The sequence below is a fragment of the Myiozetetes cayanensis genome, unplaced genomic scaffold, assembly GCF_022539395.1.
Source record: "Myiozetetes cayanensis isolate MyiCay16 unplaced genomic scaffold, myiCay2020 scf2-11, whole genome shotgun sequence".
In the NCBI taxonomy this organism is placed as follows: Eukaryota; Metazoa; Chordata; class Aves; order Passeriformes; family Tyrannidae; genus Myiozetetes; species Myiozetetes cayanensis.
The window spans coordinates 37,188,481-37,206,006 of record NW_026087411.1 but is presented as its reverse complement, the minus strand read 5'-3'; the positions used below and the strand labels follow the sequence as shown (position 1 = coordinate 37,206,006).

The window sequence follows — 17,526 nt, the reverse complement described above, 5'->3', positions numbered from 1 at the left end:
GCTCATTCATCTGCAACCATGCCATCTGCCCACTGACATCCACTGTAGCCATGGGTACTTTAAATCAGTGGCCTATTTTCACACTGCTTAGCATTCAGCATGCAAGTCCAGAACTTTTGTCCAAAGTCTTTAAATGAAGCAAGACTAGACTTGGCTTTACTGGCAGGTATTGTCGCCAAGTCCATTGGATGTCAACCCACACACACAGGCCAAAACCTAATCAGGTAATTAGTTTCAGTTGAATATAGTGTTCCATGCTTCCTTTCAAACTGTTCTTATGTTATTCTGCACTGATGGCTGCATTTCAGTAGTAGATAAAACAACTGATCCCCACTACTTTGTGTTTTATATAGAAAGGAGAGGAAAAAAAAACAAACCAGTTACAAGCCTACATCTTCTAGAAAACGACAGAGATAAGCTTTTCACAAGATGCCTTATGCCACATTTGTCAGGCATACTCTTCTACTCTTCTCTTGAAACACAAGGGATATTGCCTCTCCAGTCTCATTTCTCTGATCCTGGTATAGCACAGGTCCAGAAGCACATCAGAAGCAGAGATGCACCCTTTTCCCCCCACCCTTCTCTTTTCTTGGGCTGATTTTACAGGTTTTTTCCAACCTTTATGTTCTATGAAACCCTGTCTTACCACACCCACCCTTTCTTATCATAAAAGGCAAGCTGAAAGGACACATTCCCCTTTTGTTTTGAGTATGGGGGTCAAAGTAGAAATCTAATGTGGGAATTCAGGAAAGCAGAGAGAGAACAACAACTCAAAATCTAAATTATAGAGAAATATTATAGTAACTTTATAATTACTGAAATGATTTTATGTAGGCATGGAGAGCCATGCAACAGAGTAAGTAGGATTTGTTCAGTAAGTCTATGTTTATAACTAATAAAGTATTATTAATCAAAGCCACTATTGTAAGGTTATAAACCAAACGCTGCAGTACATGTCAGCAAGTACTTCTACAGACAAGTAGGAACGCACCACTCATTTCTCTCATTGATCCTCATCAAACTTGAGCCTTAAAATATTTACATAATAGAATAATAATCTATCTTACACTAGCAGGTCAAATGTGCATTCTGTCAGATCGTGGAATTTCTAATCACAGGGTTGCCCTTTACTAGCCTGCAAATCACCCCTTTCTAAGCCCTGGCACACAAATCCCCTATTCAAGCAAGTAAGGGTGCAAACAAGGTCACCTGGTGCCAGCAACTTGCCAAGGACTACATATATTTATGGTGCTCACAAGCAAAGAGAAGAGAAACATCAGTACTCCCAGAGAACCAGAACATTTTGGCAAACTCAATTTGAATGCAAAGCAACATGGTGAATGCTGTCTGTCTGCAGACAGAGCAGGATGAGAAGAAACACAAAACGTACTGGAGAAGAATCTGGCTTTTGGCAAGAACAGGGCAGTTCTGCCCTACTTAGATGTAACAAAATGGAACAGCATGTGGCTGATTCCATGCAATCAAGAACTGCCTCAAGAGACTGCCTCTACAACTTGCACCAATGCCAGCCTGGGCACCCTGTTCCTGCTGCACTGGGGTTCCCATGGCAGAGCCAGTGGAGGCTCCTGTGTGACAGTTTCCAACTTCTTCAAGCATTGTTGCCAGCTGCTGCCAGTTCCCCCATGTTGTTTTTTTTTTCTAGCACGTGAGCTGAAAATAACTTAACCTTAGACAAGATACTCAACAAGGCCTGGCTGCATTTACATTTCACATGGCAAGGTTTTTTCTCCTTGAGATAAGGAAATCAGCATCAAGTATGAGTTCATAAATTCATCAGACCCAGCATGCTCGAGCTGAGCTATTAGGTACCCAGGAGTATAAAAAATCCTTCTTTTGGCCAAGGAGGCCAGAATGCCAAGATCCAGCTCTGTCATTTGCAGAGGTCAGGGCACTGTACTAGGAGGGAAAGACCCAGGATCACTGGGTCTGCACTTAGCTGTATTTCTTCTTTGCATCCAATTACTGTGTAACATAAAATATCTACCAAGGCAGGCTCTCTCCTGCATACCAATCTTCTGGCCCAATAACTCATGCATTCTTGAAAGTAATCCAGCTCCAGAGCAGGACAGACAGTAATGTAACCCCCAAAATAGCCTCTAGTTTTGTGGTTAGGGAAGTTCTCTCTGAACTGGAGCAATTCAGAGAGATTGAATCTTGAAGAAATTTGATTTCAGAATTCAAGGGCATCTTTTTTGGAGAAGTACTCCAATGCAGAAGTGGATGCTATGGTCTGAAAGGCAGGGCAGGACTTAGCAGTGCCCATCTGTGCTGAGCGACTGCTCTGATGCTTCCTCTGGTTTTCAAAGCCATGACCAGCTTCTCTGCTCAGCATGCAGTTTCTGCCTGGGAATTCCTGTTCCATACATCAGCCTTCTTCAGAGGTGCAGGAGGACAGAAAGAAAGAGGAATGTAACCAGAAGATCACTGTGATATTTTATGTTAGCTACTCAGGAAATTATCAGGTGTGAGACCCATTTGTTTGCTTTAGCATGCACACCTACAAAGCACTCAGCATTATCAGTATTCCTGGAAACATCCAAGTCTCTGATATAGGTATGACACAATCATCGCTTTTTACCAGGACTTTCTGAAGGGAATTCAGAAAATAGTCACAGTCAATTTTTTATTTTTTTTTTTTTTTAAAGCCCAAAAACCTGCAAAACCTGTCTTGCCATGGAACTTGAGACCCTGCCTATTCAGCTTAATCATAGTATGGATTCATGAGGAAAAAACTTAGTACTATAAATCTATCCTATACGTATCAAAAGTACTGTAAGAGCCCATGACTGGGAAGATGATGAACTAATTCAGAGATTCTGTACTTTTTGAAAATTTTGAATTTAATTAATGGCTGAAGAGTTTCCCTTGGAAAAGCAATTCTCTTTAACTAACAGCAAAAAACAGGCACTACAGACTAGATTAAATCAGGTCCATTTCCATAGTAAGATACACAGAGGGCCACATCTGACCACCTGCATCACTCTTTCCCACATTCCATCCTGAAAACTTCAGAGACATGAGAGCTCTCCTTAGGGATCAGCTGAGTGTGCCTGAGTGTGGGAATCCCTCTTACCAAAAATTTTGCTAGTCCCAACCTACTTTCATATTAGACCTACTCAGAAAAAGAATCTGTATAAACCAGTCATATGTATATAAATGTAAGAACATGTTGTACATGGTTAGTTCTCACATTTACGATGGGACGCAAGAAGTGTTCCTTGAAGGCAAGCCAGGCAATGGCTTTTCAAAGAACAAAAACTTGGCTTTAGCAACAGATGTGGGAAGCCAGGAAATATCAGATTCTCTACCAGGAAGCCAAAAATGCTATTTATTTAATTTATTAATAGTTAGGCATGATTCTAATGGTACAATGCTCACATAAAGAACATAATAAACACTAATCAGGCATCTTTGTGCAAGGGAGGTATTTGGTGCTAATTTTTCTCTTTTAAGTATGCTTTGGAAACTAGTTCTCCCACGTTGCAACAGTGTCAGCAATAACTGAACACTGTACTGCATCTCTTTTTGCAGAGACATGGGCGTCCTATTAAATCGTTCCATCATTAATAGATTCTCATTACTAAATTGCCAGGACTGAGGCCAGCTACAACAACAAAACATGAAGGAGGCAGGGGAGACCAAACTTAAAAACCGCAGAAAACACATTACTGAAGCTAGGATGTGTTTTTCAGATATTCAGATACAAAATCTCTGCATTTTGGCAGTAGAGTTACCATGTACTAGGAGTACTAAGCATCACTCTTCAAAATGAGTGCACGCAACACCAAGAGCAATAATTATTTAAAAAAGAATAATTAATGCCATTACAGGCAGAAATTTTTCCATTCTTGTGTTCTAAGAACCTTCTATAGTGATCTGAAAGAAAGCTATTTTCTTGCATCACAGAGGAGGTAGAGGGAGAAAACATTTCTTTCAGATGTAATAAATTCCTAGTTTGGCTGGCTTGGATGGAGATTCTTCCTCCTCTCCATCCTTCCCTCTCCTGCCCACCAAGAAGATCCATTCTTCTCTCTCCCTTTCACCAAACACCTATCCACCAGAGAGCCAAGCATACCCACAGGGAACACCACGAAGCTTTGAAAGAACAAGGAATGGTCTTCCTGCAGGCTAGACATCTCAAGAACCACACTCTACAGTGAGGTTCTTGCTTTGTTTTTGACAGGGGCAGATGGAGCTGGGTTTCACTGATCTCAGCCTATGTTCTTCTGGAGAGGACAACATTTCCCTCCTAATCTCAGAATTTAGGAGTTCTCCTTGTCACGACAGTTCCTGAAGACACTAAGTTTAAAATATCAAAAAATATATAAATCATCAACAAAACCAAAGTATGTAGAAAAATACACTGGTGGGAACAATCTGTGCTAAGATAGAGCTAGTTGAAAGGATGTTGCATTATATTAATTTAGCTGTGACTATAGATTTTCTAGTTCCAAGGGCTGTGCAATGTGATCTAGAATGACCCTGCTTGAGCAAGAAGGTTGGACCAGATGACACACTGTGGTTCCTTCTAACCTTACCCACACTCTGTGATTAAATCCATGATAAATACCAGTGCTACCCAAACCAGACACACATACCACATGTAATAGATGCAATTACTAAGGTAATCCCCCAACTAGAAGAAAATAGGGGAGAAAACTGCTACAAGGTTTGTTGGTTTGGATTTGGGGTTTTTAAGTGTAAATGTTAGCCTGGTAATACAATAAGCAAGACACTGTCAGCTTCATATTAACTTGTATTTACCAGTAGCAAAGATTTGATTCTACAACTGTATCAGCATTTTAACACAGGAAAAGTAAAATAAAGAGAAGGAACAAAAGCTACAAAAAATGTAAAAGCAGTGTTATCCTACAGTAGCTCAGGAATGCAGCAATGCCATTTTTAGGGGAATAGGAACACACAGAACTAAAATACTAGCAGGTAACTGGACAAAGGGTTTTTTTCATTATCATTATGATTAAAAGCCCTAAATTTCATTGCTATTTCAGCTTCAGGAACTTGTGGTTTTAGAAACAACCACAGACAAATGTCTGCCTGGTGAGCAATGTGAATTGTCCCAAGCAGAGTGAGATGCCCTACTCAGAAGTGTCTGGGTAGTCATCAGTACTGGCAGCATATGCAACACTGGGGAAAAAAGGGGGAGTGGGAGGAGGAAAACCCACAAAATAAAACCAGATTTCTGTTAGCTGTCCATGAGGATGATTTTCTTTCTCCCAACCTGGTTTTGAAGAATGCTACAGTCAGGGGGTGGAAGGAATAAATAAAACTCCTTGGATACAAGGAGAAGAGCTTTTTTGGAAAGGACCAATAACTCTGCTATGCATCTCAAAAATGTCTCTCAGCAAGAGTGAACTAAGTTGAATACTTGTTCTTCTTCTTAGTGTTGCTCAGCTTTCAAGCATGAGACAGAGAGCTCCAAATAGGCAAGTCAGTTCTGTTTGCACATGAACATTTTGTCCAGCAAGCAAAAACAGCCTACATTTAACTTTATTCTTCTGTGCAGAAGGCAGCTGGTACACTCCCATTTGGCAGCATTTCATTTAGGATAAAACATCAGACTTCTGCCCTTGGGAAACTAAAAACTAAATCTGAAGGGAAGCGGTCGCTTGAGCAAATGTCTTCATTTGTGACCATCCCCTCAGCCTGTTGGAAAGGAGGACAGTCAACACAAGAATGGAGAAAGTTCAGCATTTAAATACAATAGTTCATTTCATTGCTTCCTCACTGGAGAATCAATACTACAAAAGACTATTTTGCAATGAGTAGTCTCCATTATATTTTTGTTGTTTGCATTACAACAGAACATAGAAATCGCATCCAAGACCAGTGCCTGACTAAGCAACACATCTTCAAATGTTTGTAGACTGACTTGGTGATCAACATATGGCAGGACCAGAACTGAGCTCAGAGGGGAAGTGAGTTACTGGAGGTCAGAAATTAACTGAGAATGGACCGTTTCCAACATCTTTCAATTGCACCACATGGCACCAGTACTCTTCTTTTTGCTAAGCAATATGGATTTGTTACCCTTAGGCAAGCTTTTCTTTAAAAAAATTATACTTTTGTAAATGAAAATTCATTTGTATGAAAATTTCCAATATAGTTGCCCTGAGTTTTAATAGAACAGAGATGGAGTTAGGAGCTTTATGTCTCGTAGCTTCAAACAACACACTACTTCTAGAACACACAGTTCATCTTCTAGCCCACAATAAGAGAGAAGACCATTATTTTTCAATATATATTCATTACAGTAGTTGCACCACTCCCAAAAGGGGGCATTTGGATGAGTTCTGTTCTAGAAGAAAACTGAGGTTTCTAAAGTGCTCAAAAGAATTTCTGCTTGCTTCTCTTAATGGTCAGAAAAATACCATTACTTCTAAAAATCATCAGGTGGCCTGTAATCTTGCATATAATAAACACTACGTTAATCAGCAGAGAAGTAACATTTAAATTTCCCAGATTTTCTAGTAGATGCAGATAGTTGTATTCTTTCAGACCCTCTATTCAAGATGCTATCCTCAGGAATCACATTATGACTCTGAAGTGGTCATGTTCCTGTTTGAAAAATCTAAAATGTTATTGATAGTCTAGTGTTCATATTATGAACTTCTGTAAGCCAATATCCTATTTATAGAGCTGAAAAACACAGATGGTTCAAATAAGAATTGTTCTTATCACAATATCCCGCAGGCTAGTCTTTCTATTAGACAGTATGCAAATTCACATACACACAAAATTTCAGCTATGTATCACCACTATTTTCCAATATGTACCTTGTAAGAACTGTTCCAGCTTTATTTTCATAAAGTTGTCCTAAAAATTGCATATATTTATTCCTTCAAACATTTTTCATTTGGATATATCTCTGCTTAAATTTGCCTGCCAAAGTGTCAGTCCTCCTGACTAAAACTCACAGCAGTTCTGGGGACAGAGTGCAGAAGATCTATGCTAATGAGCAAATATCACAGGAATTGACCCCATTCATCCTGTTAGCTGCAACCAGGTCTGCACCATGCAAAAATGAAACTGAGTGCCTTATCAGAAGTATTCACAGAAAAGCATTTTATTTTCTCCTCAGTGAGGATAAATCTAGGAAATCTTCTCATCCTTTTTTCCTTTGGTTAATAAGCAACACATATCACACTTCCTCACAATAAATTTTTTCCTTCTGCCAAATTTCAACAGGTTGGACAGCAAGGCAGGTTTGAATCTTCTATTGCATTACACTGTGTGCTTTCTCCTAGGGTACACAGGGAGGCATGAAAAATATTTCAGTCAAGGGGACAAGGGGAAGCAAGTCAATTATATCACAGTTTAGAATCACAGGAAGAGTGAGGAATAAAGAGGATGTTTAGGGTTACTGCGATGCACTGGCACATTGTGCACAGCCATAGAAAACCAGTGTTCATGAGCTCTAATGTACACATTGAAACAGGGGTGGGTCAATTCAAAGTTTTTAAAACAGTCTCTTGCCCAGGGTGTAAGCTGGCCCAAAAGCTAAAAACTTATTTGCACTGCACAGTGTGTCAGTGCAAGTCAGGCAGTAACAAGTCACTGCTGCACACCATGCATGGTATTAACCTTGGGTTGATCCTGTAATTTTTTTGTTCATAGACTTACTTGGAGAATTACAAGATGTTTTATTCTTTCCCTAAGAACCAGGCTTCTGCTTGGCTCACTTTTGCAGTTACTTTTTCTGGATTAAATAATGGCCCATCAGAATCCCTGTTTAATTACTTTTGTCTCAAATGTTTGACTCAGCTGTGGGCTTTGGTCTGAAAGGAAACCTGATCACTCAAGGTCTTATATGAAAAAAATTCATGTATGCAACTGAAATGCAATTCAAACCTGTGAGGGCTGAAAAGTGCAGTAAATGTATACTCTGATGTTTTTTTTTCTCCGTGTTTCTGCAAGCCTATAAACAAAGATGACATTTGGAGTTCAAAACCTTCAGATTTACATGGCTTCCTGCATACTCTTATACATGCATCAGTTGATGTCTTGATGCAAGTTCTTCAGTTTGGAACTATTTTGACCCTTGTTTTCAAGTTGTTTTGTAAAATCACAAAAAAAGGAACTTTCATTTATTTCACTAAATGTCTATTGGTATTTCCAAATTGACAGTCATGTGTTTGACTGTCATAGCTATCAAATGGACCAAAACAAATCATAGCAGTTCAACAAAAGTACAGAACTTAAGAGTGCCATAAAGTCAGGAATACAAATAAAATTTTAATTAGATAGATATGCCCTATGAACATAAAATGCTAAATACCTATACACTTTAGTATCACTCTCTGGATATATTAGAAAACATACAGCACACAGAATGAATGTGCAAACTAACATTTATGCCCTGATACTGGCAGTGTGTATCACTTAACTAAAAGTAACTAAAAGATGAATTTTCAGTGAAATGTTGCAGGATGACTTGTAGCACAGGAAATTTCACATGAAAATACTGGAAATTTACTCTGTCCCTCCCACTTCACACTGATAGTAACGCGTGGCTGTCCCACATCTGTGTTCTTGTGGCTTTGATTCATGTTCAGATCAGTGATCCTCCCTTGATTGTTACCCAAAGAATGTAAATATTTGCTCTGTCTGTATTCTGGTTTACAGACTTGGCCCATTATTGAATATGAAGGACGTAATTCAATCATAGAAGGATCTGTCGCCATGTGTAAATTGGGATTTTATATTTTATGACTTAGGCTTTGCAGAGCAGCCATCTTCCTACTCACCTCCCTCTCTCCTTGCTCATGACTGAATTATAGTTCTGTCTCTAATTGAAGCCTACTATTATTCTATTTCTCTTCTGCTGAGAGGAAGACCAGAACTATCATTCTTAATACACAGCAAGCCACAGGAGTCTGAATGAGGTACTTTAATGACAGGTCCTCCTACACAGCACATTTGCAATCTTTCTGCTAATTAATTTGATTTCCTTTGTCTAGACTACCATAACACAGCAAGTTATGCTCATTTAAAGGAAGATCGTTAGCCTTTGAGTTCACTCCAAATGAGAAAGCAAGAAGAGTCAATAGACTGGAATCTGGGGGAGACTGACTGACTTTGTCCTTGACTACACCATTGCTTATGTTTTCATTTGACCAAGACTTTGTCTCTAGGAGAACCCGAGACAGCACTATCATCAGAGGAGAGACTATAATCAAAATCAGATATCACTGGTATGTGCATGGCAAGGCAGTGGCAGTTACACAGAAGGGTTCTGTCTGTGATGCACTGCAGTCAGCAGCTTTCTTCCTTGGCATTTGCAGCAGCAATCACTTGGCATTTGCTGTTCACAGCTCCTGACATCCTCAGAGGGCTGAACAAACACGTAATTAAAAACACACACAAGCTGTTTTCTTCAGACTCCCTTCACAGAATGAAAGGAGATTCAGTAGTGTGCCACTGGACTAGTAAACCAGAGGCAAAGCTAGTAAGGGAGTTAAAGAAGTAACTCCTCACTATTTGGAAAGTGAGACCTTCATTTGGCAGCTTTGACAATGGTTGAAACTGTGGAAATGGATGAAGTTTCAGAACTGAGCTGTCAGTCAAATACAGAACTTGGGAAACGGAGTGATGTGTGATGAACAGATGAACAGACGAACAGACTTGGATTTGAAAGTTCAGCCTTTTGAGTCATGTGGGAAGATCCAGTTTTAATACCCAGCAAGAAAAGTTACAAGGAATCAGACATCATATAGGTGCCCTGTGGAGTGGAATGAGTTCACACATTTTGTAATAACATCAGGGAAGAACTTCCCCTATGACAAAAGAAAAAGGGAGGAAGCCAGCAGGGGCAGTCACCAATCCCTTCTGCTCACACACATGCAGAAAACTCCCCTTCTGTAGATAGTTCAGGACCGCTTCTATCCTTGTCACCTCCGTTGCATTTGTAATTTTGCAGCATCAGAGGGGAAAGATTCCAATTTTTTGACTTCCTGGCTTAGGGGTTATTTTTTTGGCTCACAGTAACTGGGTACCCTCTTTACTCAAACACAAGCAGAAGATAAACTGCACCTGGAGGCTTTTTATTAGCTTATTCTGACCTTGGGTTTTTACAGTGTTTGGCCATAAGCCATTAAAACTGTGTCACCACAGCTCAGGTTTGAGTATTTTTCCATTATTGATGATCTTAAGCTCAGCAGAAGTAGACAATTAAGTAAAAGGAAATCCAAAGATTCTTCTATTTGGCTCTTTCAGAAAGCTAATCTTAGAAAGGTCAGGGAAATATCTTAGAAAGAGTTAGCCAACATCTAGCTATAAATTTCAGTGTGAGATCACAAGACCCATTGCTCTTCCACATCTATTCAAGGCCTCTTTCCCAGCTCTAACTTAGGTAGCTCTTCCTTGAATCTAGAGGAGATGACACTTTTGGTAATCTTGGGTGACCTCATGCATCTACAAAGAAGAATATACCGAGACACTATTTCATGCCATTGCTTGATTGGAGTAAAGAATTTTCCAAGTGAAGTGGCCGAGAGCTTCCCTTCTGACATGACTACAATGTGAGATACTAGCTAACATCTCCATCTGTGATCACTAAATGCAAGACTGATTGTGAAAAGTTTGGTTTGGTTTCTTTTCTCTTATTACAGAGTAGTCAGAGAACATACACATTACAGTTTACACCATTTTTCTAATCCTAATCACTTAGTGCTGTTTCAAGAAATTATATTTACTATACTGAAGCAGCAAGGGAGATTGATCAGCTGAAGGTTTTGGCAAAGCATCTGTAATGGCTTAGCAACCAAATGTCATCTCTGCTGCTTGCTAAGTCCCATTGTAATTGATTGTAGCCATGTAGTTGACTATTAATTTTTCCTTATTTTCCCTTTAAAGAGGTAAGTAAAAATTGGTTTTAAGATACTTTCAATGTAAAATTATTAAACACTCAAAAGGCAAGAAGCCATTTCACAGAGTTAACATGAAACATGATTTTGTCTTGGTAATGGGAAAGCTCTAAAAATGCATAAATTGAACTAGGACATTCAGGTGTTTCCAGTCTAAAAATGTCCCTACCTCTTTCTGTGAAAAAGTAACTTTAAAAAAAAAGGTTTGATCAACACTTCTGAAAACTTGCATTCCCATTGTGTGAAGAGACAAAAAAAAGTTTCAACTCTGAACCCTTGGGGCCCAGTTGCCACAATTCATGTAGCATGATGGTCCTCATTGGGTCAATGATAACCACATCCCCATGGGATTTTTTATGCTTGTATTTTGAAAGGAGGCTCAGTAAAGAATTTAGCTTAGGAAAACAAGACTGTGCTTCCTCTCTTCCCTTACTTAGTTTCAGAACAACAGTTTTTGCTTTGAGTGATTATTTCAGCTTCCATAATTCTTCTGCAGCACAAAATTATAGAGAAGTTTCATATGTATCAGATCAGTAATTTGGGCAGCATAAGAATATGGCTAATGTCAGGGCAACAAAAGGAAAGGGAACAGCAATGAGAAAAAACACTACCAAAAATGTACAAGCAAAGGCAAAGCTAAAAGCAGCTCACCTGTCTGAAAATCTGCTAACTTGGCAAAACCCTTTTTTCTCAGAATATCCTAAAAAGCTTTTAATTAGGGCAAAGACTGAAGAATATTAATTGCCACTTGGCAAAACTCTGCTCATTAAAAACAGAGGGACATTTTTGGGGCTTTTTTCTTTCTTTCCCACCCTCAAAATCAAACAATTTGTTTTATAATATGAATGACACGAAAAGCTCCATCAAAGCAAGTGCACTCTTCTATATCCACATATTTGTTATAATGTTGAAGGGGAGGACTCCTAAGCTTAGCTAAAAAAAAAAAAAAAAAGGGAGTGCTAATTAAATCATTAAACTGTTCAGTTTTATAGTTTAAGCAGAATATGCAATGCCACTGCAGACTTGAATGGGAAAGGAAGCAAGAGATGTGCTTTTAAACTAACAGAAAGAGGCCTAAGAATGCAAGGTACTGAGTGGATTTACAGAGTAACTGTAGAGAAGACATAAGAAGCTCATTGTGATAGTACAGTATTAAAAAGGTCCTCTCTATCACTCCCTCTCTCCACTCCCCTCAAAACCAAAATAATGTGCTGCTTTCCAAATCTTAAAAATGTTCAAAGCTGCTTTCCAAATCCATGGCAAAGTATCTAAGAGAAACTAGAAACTAGATTTTAGAGACAGTAGAAATAGATGACAGGTGCATACATATCGCTTGAACCAATCTGAGCAATCCATAAAACACCTGCTCCCACACCTACAAAGCCTCTAATTTCATTTTGGACTGTGACATTGACTACGTGTCCATACACCAGTGCTTCCGTAGGGTGCTCAGGAGTACAACTGAGTAGGTGGTGATGCTGTCTTCTGCCACTCACACAGAAGACAGACGAAGCTTGAGAGCCTCTCAGCAGCTCCCTGTCATCCCTGCTTTGTCATGTATGTTTCATATACAGCCCACCAACATCACTGAGTGGAAGATGAACAGCTTGAACTCCTCCCAGTCATCCAAAAATGTAGTCAATGAGGTATGCTACTTATCTGTCTTGTAATTTGCCTTGCAATAACATCTTCCCTCTTTATGAATGTAAGCTCCTGGTTTCAGTATCCACATGAACTGGAGATAATTTGACTCACATTCTCCCCCATAAAAAAAACAACCAACCAAACAAACAAACAACAACAACAAACAAAAAAACCCACCTACAAACTCAACCAAAACAAAACAACCCTCTGAAAATTTCAGAAAAGGTTAGTGTGAATGTGGAAAGCACAAAAAAGCACTACCCATATTTTACAGTTGAAGTTGGGTTATTAGGTAGGGAATAAACACAAAAATCCTGGGTCTGAAGGGAACTACAATACCACATAAACCATATTTTTATGTGATTAGGCTTTGTGGTACAGAGGCTGAGGTCCTAATTTAAATTCCTTGAATTTTATCAACCTCCCTGACATATTTAGAAGGTCGTTATAGGTTATATAGTTTTTTCAGTCCAAAAGAAAATAATCAGAGACCAAAAGAATTAAAACCTATGCCTCTTTCCCTCCACTTTATGTTCTGATTAGAATACTCCAGGATGTGAGTTCAAATACATATTCCTGTTAAACATAGTTCTCGTGGAATAGTACAACTCCACCTTCAGGTAAAGTAATGGCACAAAGAAAACCCTACATCTCATCTTGGGAAATAACCAAAGCAGCAATTAATGTCAGCTGGATATATTTCTGGTTGCAACCCATGCCTCTCTGAGATAAAGTTTAAATCATCTCATGGTGTCACCCAGTCCAGGGCACAGTTTGAGTCCTTTAGACTATGAGCCACAGTCCCCTTGCTCCTGGACTCACCTTTCCCCCAGCCAGGATACAAGCATGTGTGCAGCCACACAGTCAGCAAGACGTGTTTGCAGATCCAGCCAAAAAGGTGTTTTGTTTTGTTTTTTTTTTTCCCTGCAGGATCAGTGATGTTGCCCCCTTCCCCCCCACCTTGCCAGTGCTGGGCTGCTCTGCCTTACTAGTGCCAACCTATGGGCAGGCTGCCTCCAACCAGAGGCCACACCACACCCTGATACTCCTTCCAGACTGGGGCCTGGGAAAACTGTCACCCAATTTACCTGTTTCAGGGTGGAGGAGGCTAATGTAACTGGGAGGGTGTGGCTGATAAAGGCGGCGTTGACAGACAGAACTGCATGCTTTGGCTTCCTACAAGACATGCATGGTCCTTATATCTAAATGGTTTGATGTTAGTAGTACAGTCTGTACTACAGCAGTGAGAAGAAAGAACAACAACAACAAAAATAATAATAATAACAATAATAATAATAATAACAATAATATAGAATGTGCTAAGTAATACCTTTTCAGGTGCCCAAGAGCATCTGAAAGATGTTTCTTTAGGCTGACACATCAGAGACAGACTCTATGGTACATGCATACCCCTCCACAGTGGCTGCTGGAAACCAGGTGAGAGATGTGGCATATTTCAACAGGCACATGTGCCGAGGCAACCAGCTCTCCGTCAGAACCTCATTCTGCTCTAAAGACACAAGGACTTGATTTTGGCAAGTGTCTGAAACATTACAACTCTTACTACTGGCTAGATTTCCAAAAGAGGTATGCATTGTTTGTTTCAAGTCCTCAATGAATATGGGGTACTTAAAAAGAGGACCTTTTTTCTTATCTTGAAAATGTGCTCTGCAACGGTGGTGCAAAACTAAATATTAAACATGGAAAAAGGAGCATGAAAATGCTCTTTAATTTCTCCATCCTACTGACCTTTTGAATGTCCTGCCTTTTAAGTGCAAAGGTTTCTTCCACCAAGAAGGTTTTAAGTGATTAAACATAACCACTGGGTACACTGCATAGAAATTATCTACATGATACATGAAACACTGATGCCTTCTGCTTCACTCTTTCTCCATTAGCCATATGACCCCTCACATCCTCCTTGTCCTAACACCTACCCTTGCTGGATTCTCCACAACTGATTCAGGATCTAGCCCTGAAGATTGTGGCAAGATGGCTCTTTCTTTGTGTGAAGATGCTATGTACCCCTGCAATTAGTGCAATTCAAAATTAAGCAAAACTGAATTTAAGGATAAACAAATAAACAAAAGTAACCATGTTTGGTGAAAGAAGTTGGAGGAAATACTTTTCCTATCTCTTTCCAGGTAACAGACATGCCACAATACTCATGAGACAGAACCATCTGCTGATTTATAGCTTGGAGAAAAAGATCTGTCAGAAGTTAAGAAGTTATAATATATTTTGAATGCAAATATTTGCCTAACCTCCCTTTCAGAACAGAGCACCAGAACCATAGCAAAAGTTGGTAAACTGTTCTGTTGAATTCAAATGGATTTTTGCCCTCATTAGGCAGAAGCATAAGTTGTGCATTCACATGATGTGGTAATAAATTGAGTGATGCTGCTAATACATGAATGAGAAAAACATAAGTTTTCAGGACCATTCATTCAGCAGAAGGCTGAAACATCATCTGACCAGGTGAACAACATCTGTTCACTTGATCAGATACTGTTTCTCAGATGAAGGCTTCAATGCCAAAGAGCATCAGCCTTTATCTCTGCCACGCAGTCAAAGCGTACAAACACCACAGTGATTAGCCATAAAAAGGGAACAGGCCTTAAGCACAGAACCTGTGCATTAAGTTTCTCCCTTGTCACTGAACAAAGGCACCTTCATTCTCCAAAAGCCTGGATGATTTTGAGAACCACTGGGCTAAGGTTTTCCACTTAACTACAACTGCATGTATGCAAGAATAAATGTAATATAATTAATAGTCAACAGACAGGACTAAACTCTCATACAGGTATGGGCTCACATCATTTTAGTAATTAGGACTCTGATTGAAAGAGGGCATCTTTAAACTAACACTGTAGAAGTTAAGCAAACACTTAATTAGCTTCCTGTATTCAGGTCTGAAAGTCTGAAATTACCAGACCTTGGAATAAAAGTATGATAATGTACCCTGCACACCACCAAGTCAAAAGCACTGAGTAAAACACACTACCCAACTGTAATTCAAATTAAAAGATGGAAACTGGATGGCAGTCAGATAAGTTTGCAGTTTGGATCAGATAGCATTTAAACTCAGAAAGGAGTCTTACATCTTATTTTTAATCAATTGCCTCTAGTAATATTTATTCTCCTTAAAGGAAGCTGTAGGCTCTGTACTTCACTGACAGCTTTTTGTTAAATCAGCTTCAAGACACTGTCCCTCTCCCCCAATTTTATATAGTTTCATGTGCATTGATGTCTCTTACAATGGTCATCACAGTAACACATCCCAACAAGTCCCAGAGTAGGGCAAGAGACTCTTCTACACCTGAAAATTAAAAAAAAAAAAAACCCAAACATATCCAAAAGCAGAAGTTAATCCAACTCATAGTTAAATCTCAAAAAAAACTCCGATCAGTTCTACGGCCTCCACACTTCACTGATGGTATGCTGAGGACATTAAGGACAAATCAAGAGTCTATTTTTGGCCCTGAAACCATGGGTGTACAAATATAGAATGGAAAGGAGTAGCTTATGAATGAGTTCTGGGTACCCACACTGCAGGGAAGCCGTGAAGCCCCTCTCAGGGGGAGGCAAGGAAAAAAACCAAGAACATTTATATACACAGAAACTATACCTCAATGTGGCAATATTGGAGCAAAGTCCAGAGGAGTGACATTAATGGCTGTAAAATGCATAAAAGGCCATAGCAAAGGTAAAACAATGTTTTTACTCTTCATGGATTCAAATGCAATAATTTTAGTAAATAAGATTTCAGACAATATTCCTATTAGCAAGCACCATGATACAGATAGTAAGGCAGTAGTAATGATTTGCCTAAGTTTGTAAACTCATCATCAGAATTATTAAGGAGAAAAGAAAAATCACCTCTACCATGGATTATGTTAGATGAGGCACGAGGCAAGCCAGATGACCTCTCAAAGTCCCTTTAATTCCCTTTTAAGTAAACAGACATACATATATTATATAGAACAATCATTATCCTCCAAAGAACCATCTTTTTAATAGGATTTCTCTTTTGCCTAGTTTTCTGACATCTCTCTTCTCAGCTTCCTAGGCTTTTAGGTTTTGTTTTAGCTGTTACAGAAATAAATCATCGTTCTTTTTGCTATGGGGTCATTAAACCACTACTCAAAGCCAGCCTTATGTTTAATACACTGCAATATGCTAAATGTGAACCTACCAGGTTTATAACACAGATACTATCAGATAGTTTCAGAATTAAAGACTTTGACTTCTTTTGCTGTAGGCAGAATATTTAACTTTCGTGTAACATTCCACTGTTGGCAAAAGAAGACAAGATTTTGCAGAATGTCTTGGTTTTCCCAAAATTTCAGTTAGTTAGAGGAAACATTGCCTTGTTTATTTTTTGAAAAAGGTGAATGTAATTTATAAATCATTAGAAAATGTTAGGTTTCCTAAAACACATAGAGACCATTTTCCACATAAGGCTAATTTGTCACAGTTTTAAACAATCTTTGAGGGCTGACTTTGAGGCAGAGGAGTCAAAACTGCTTAATTAGACAGGATGGGTAGATGATAAGATGGAAATACTGCACCATATCATACTTCTTCCTCACAGTCCCTTCGGAAACAGAGTGACAGACACATTGAATTAGAAGGTTGGCAACAGCACTGCTGCTGTGACACCAGCTGATGGAACAGCCAAATTCCACATTCTGAAACTGAATGGGGCACTTGAGTGGCTTCTCACCCAGAGGACAGAACAGACCCATAAACAACTATGTCCTTGAAGACCTGAGGCCAGCTACAGAAGTTTGCACGGAACAAAACATCTGTAATGTCCTCATGACAGCAAACACCCAAATTCCTCTCTATTTGTAATACCTGTAATTAACAGGTGTGGAATACTTTGTCAACAGCTGTTATCATAAAGCTATGGTATTTGTCGCACAAGCACAGCAATACCCTGTGAAGCTGTACCCACTGTCCAACACTCCCTTTC

The 17,526-nt window shown here is 39.2% G+C and overlaps 1 protein-coding gene across 3 annotated transcripts in view; it reads right to left on the bottom strand.

The window, feature by feature from the left end:
• GREM2 (gremlin 2, DAN family BMP antagonist) overlaps positions 1–17,526 on the bottom strand; it is a 39,156-nt gene that overhangs the window by 4,788 nt on the left and 16,842 nt on the right. The gene's annotated exons all lie outside the window — the stretch shown is intronic.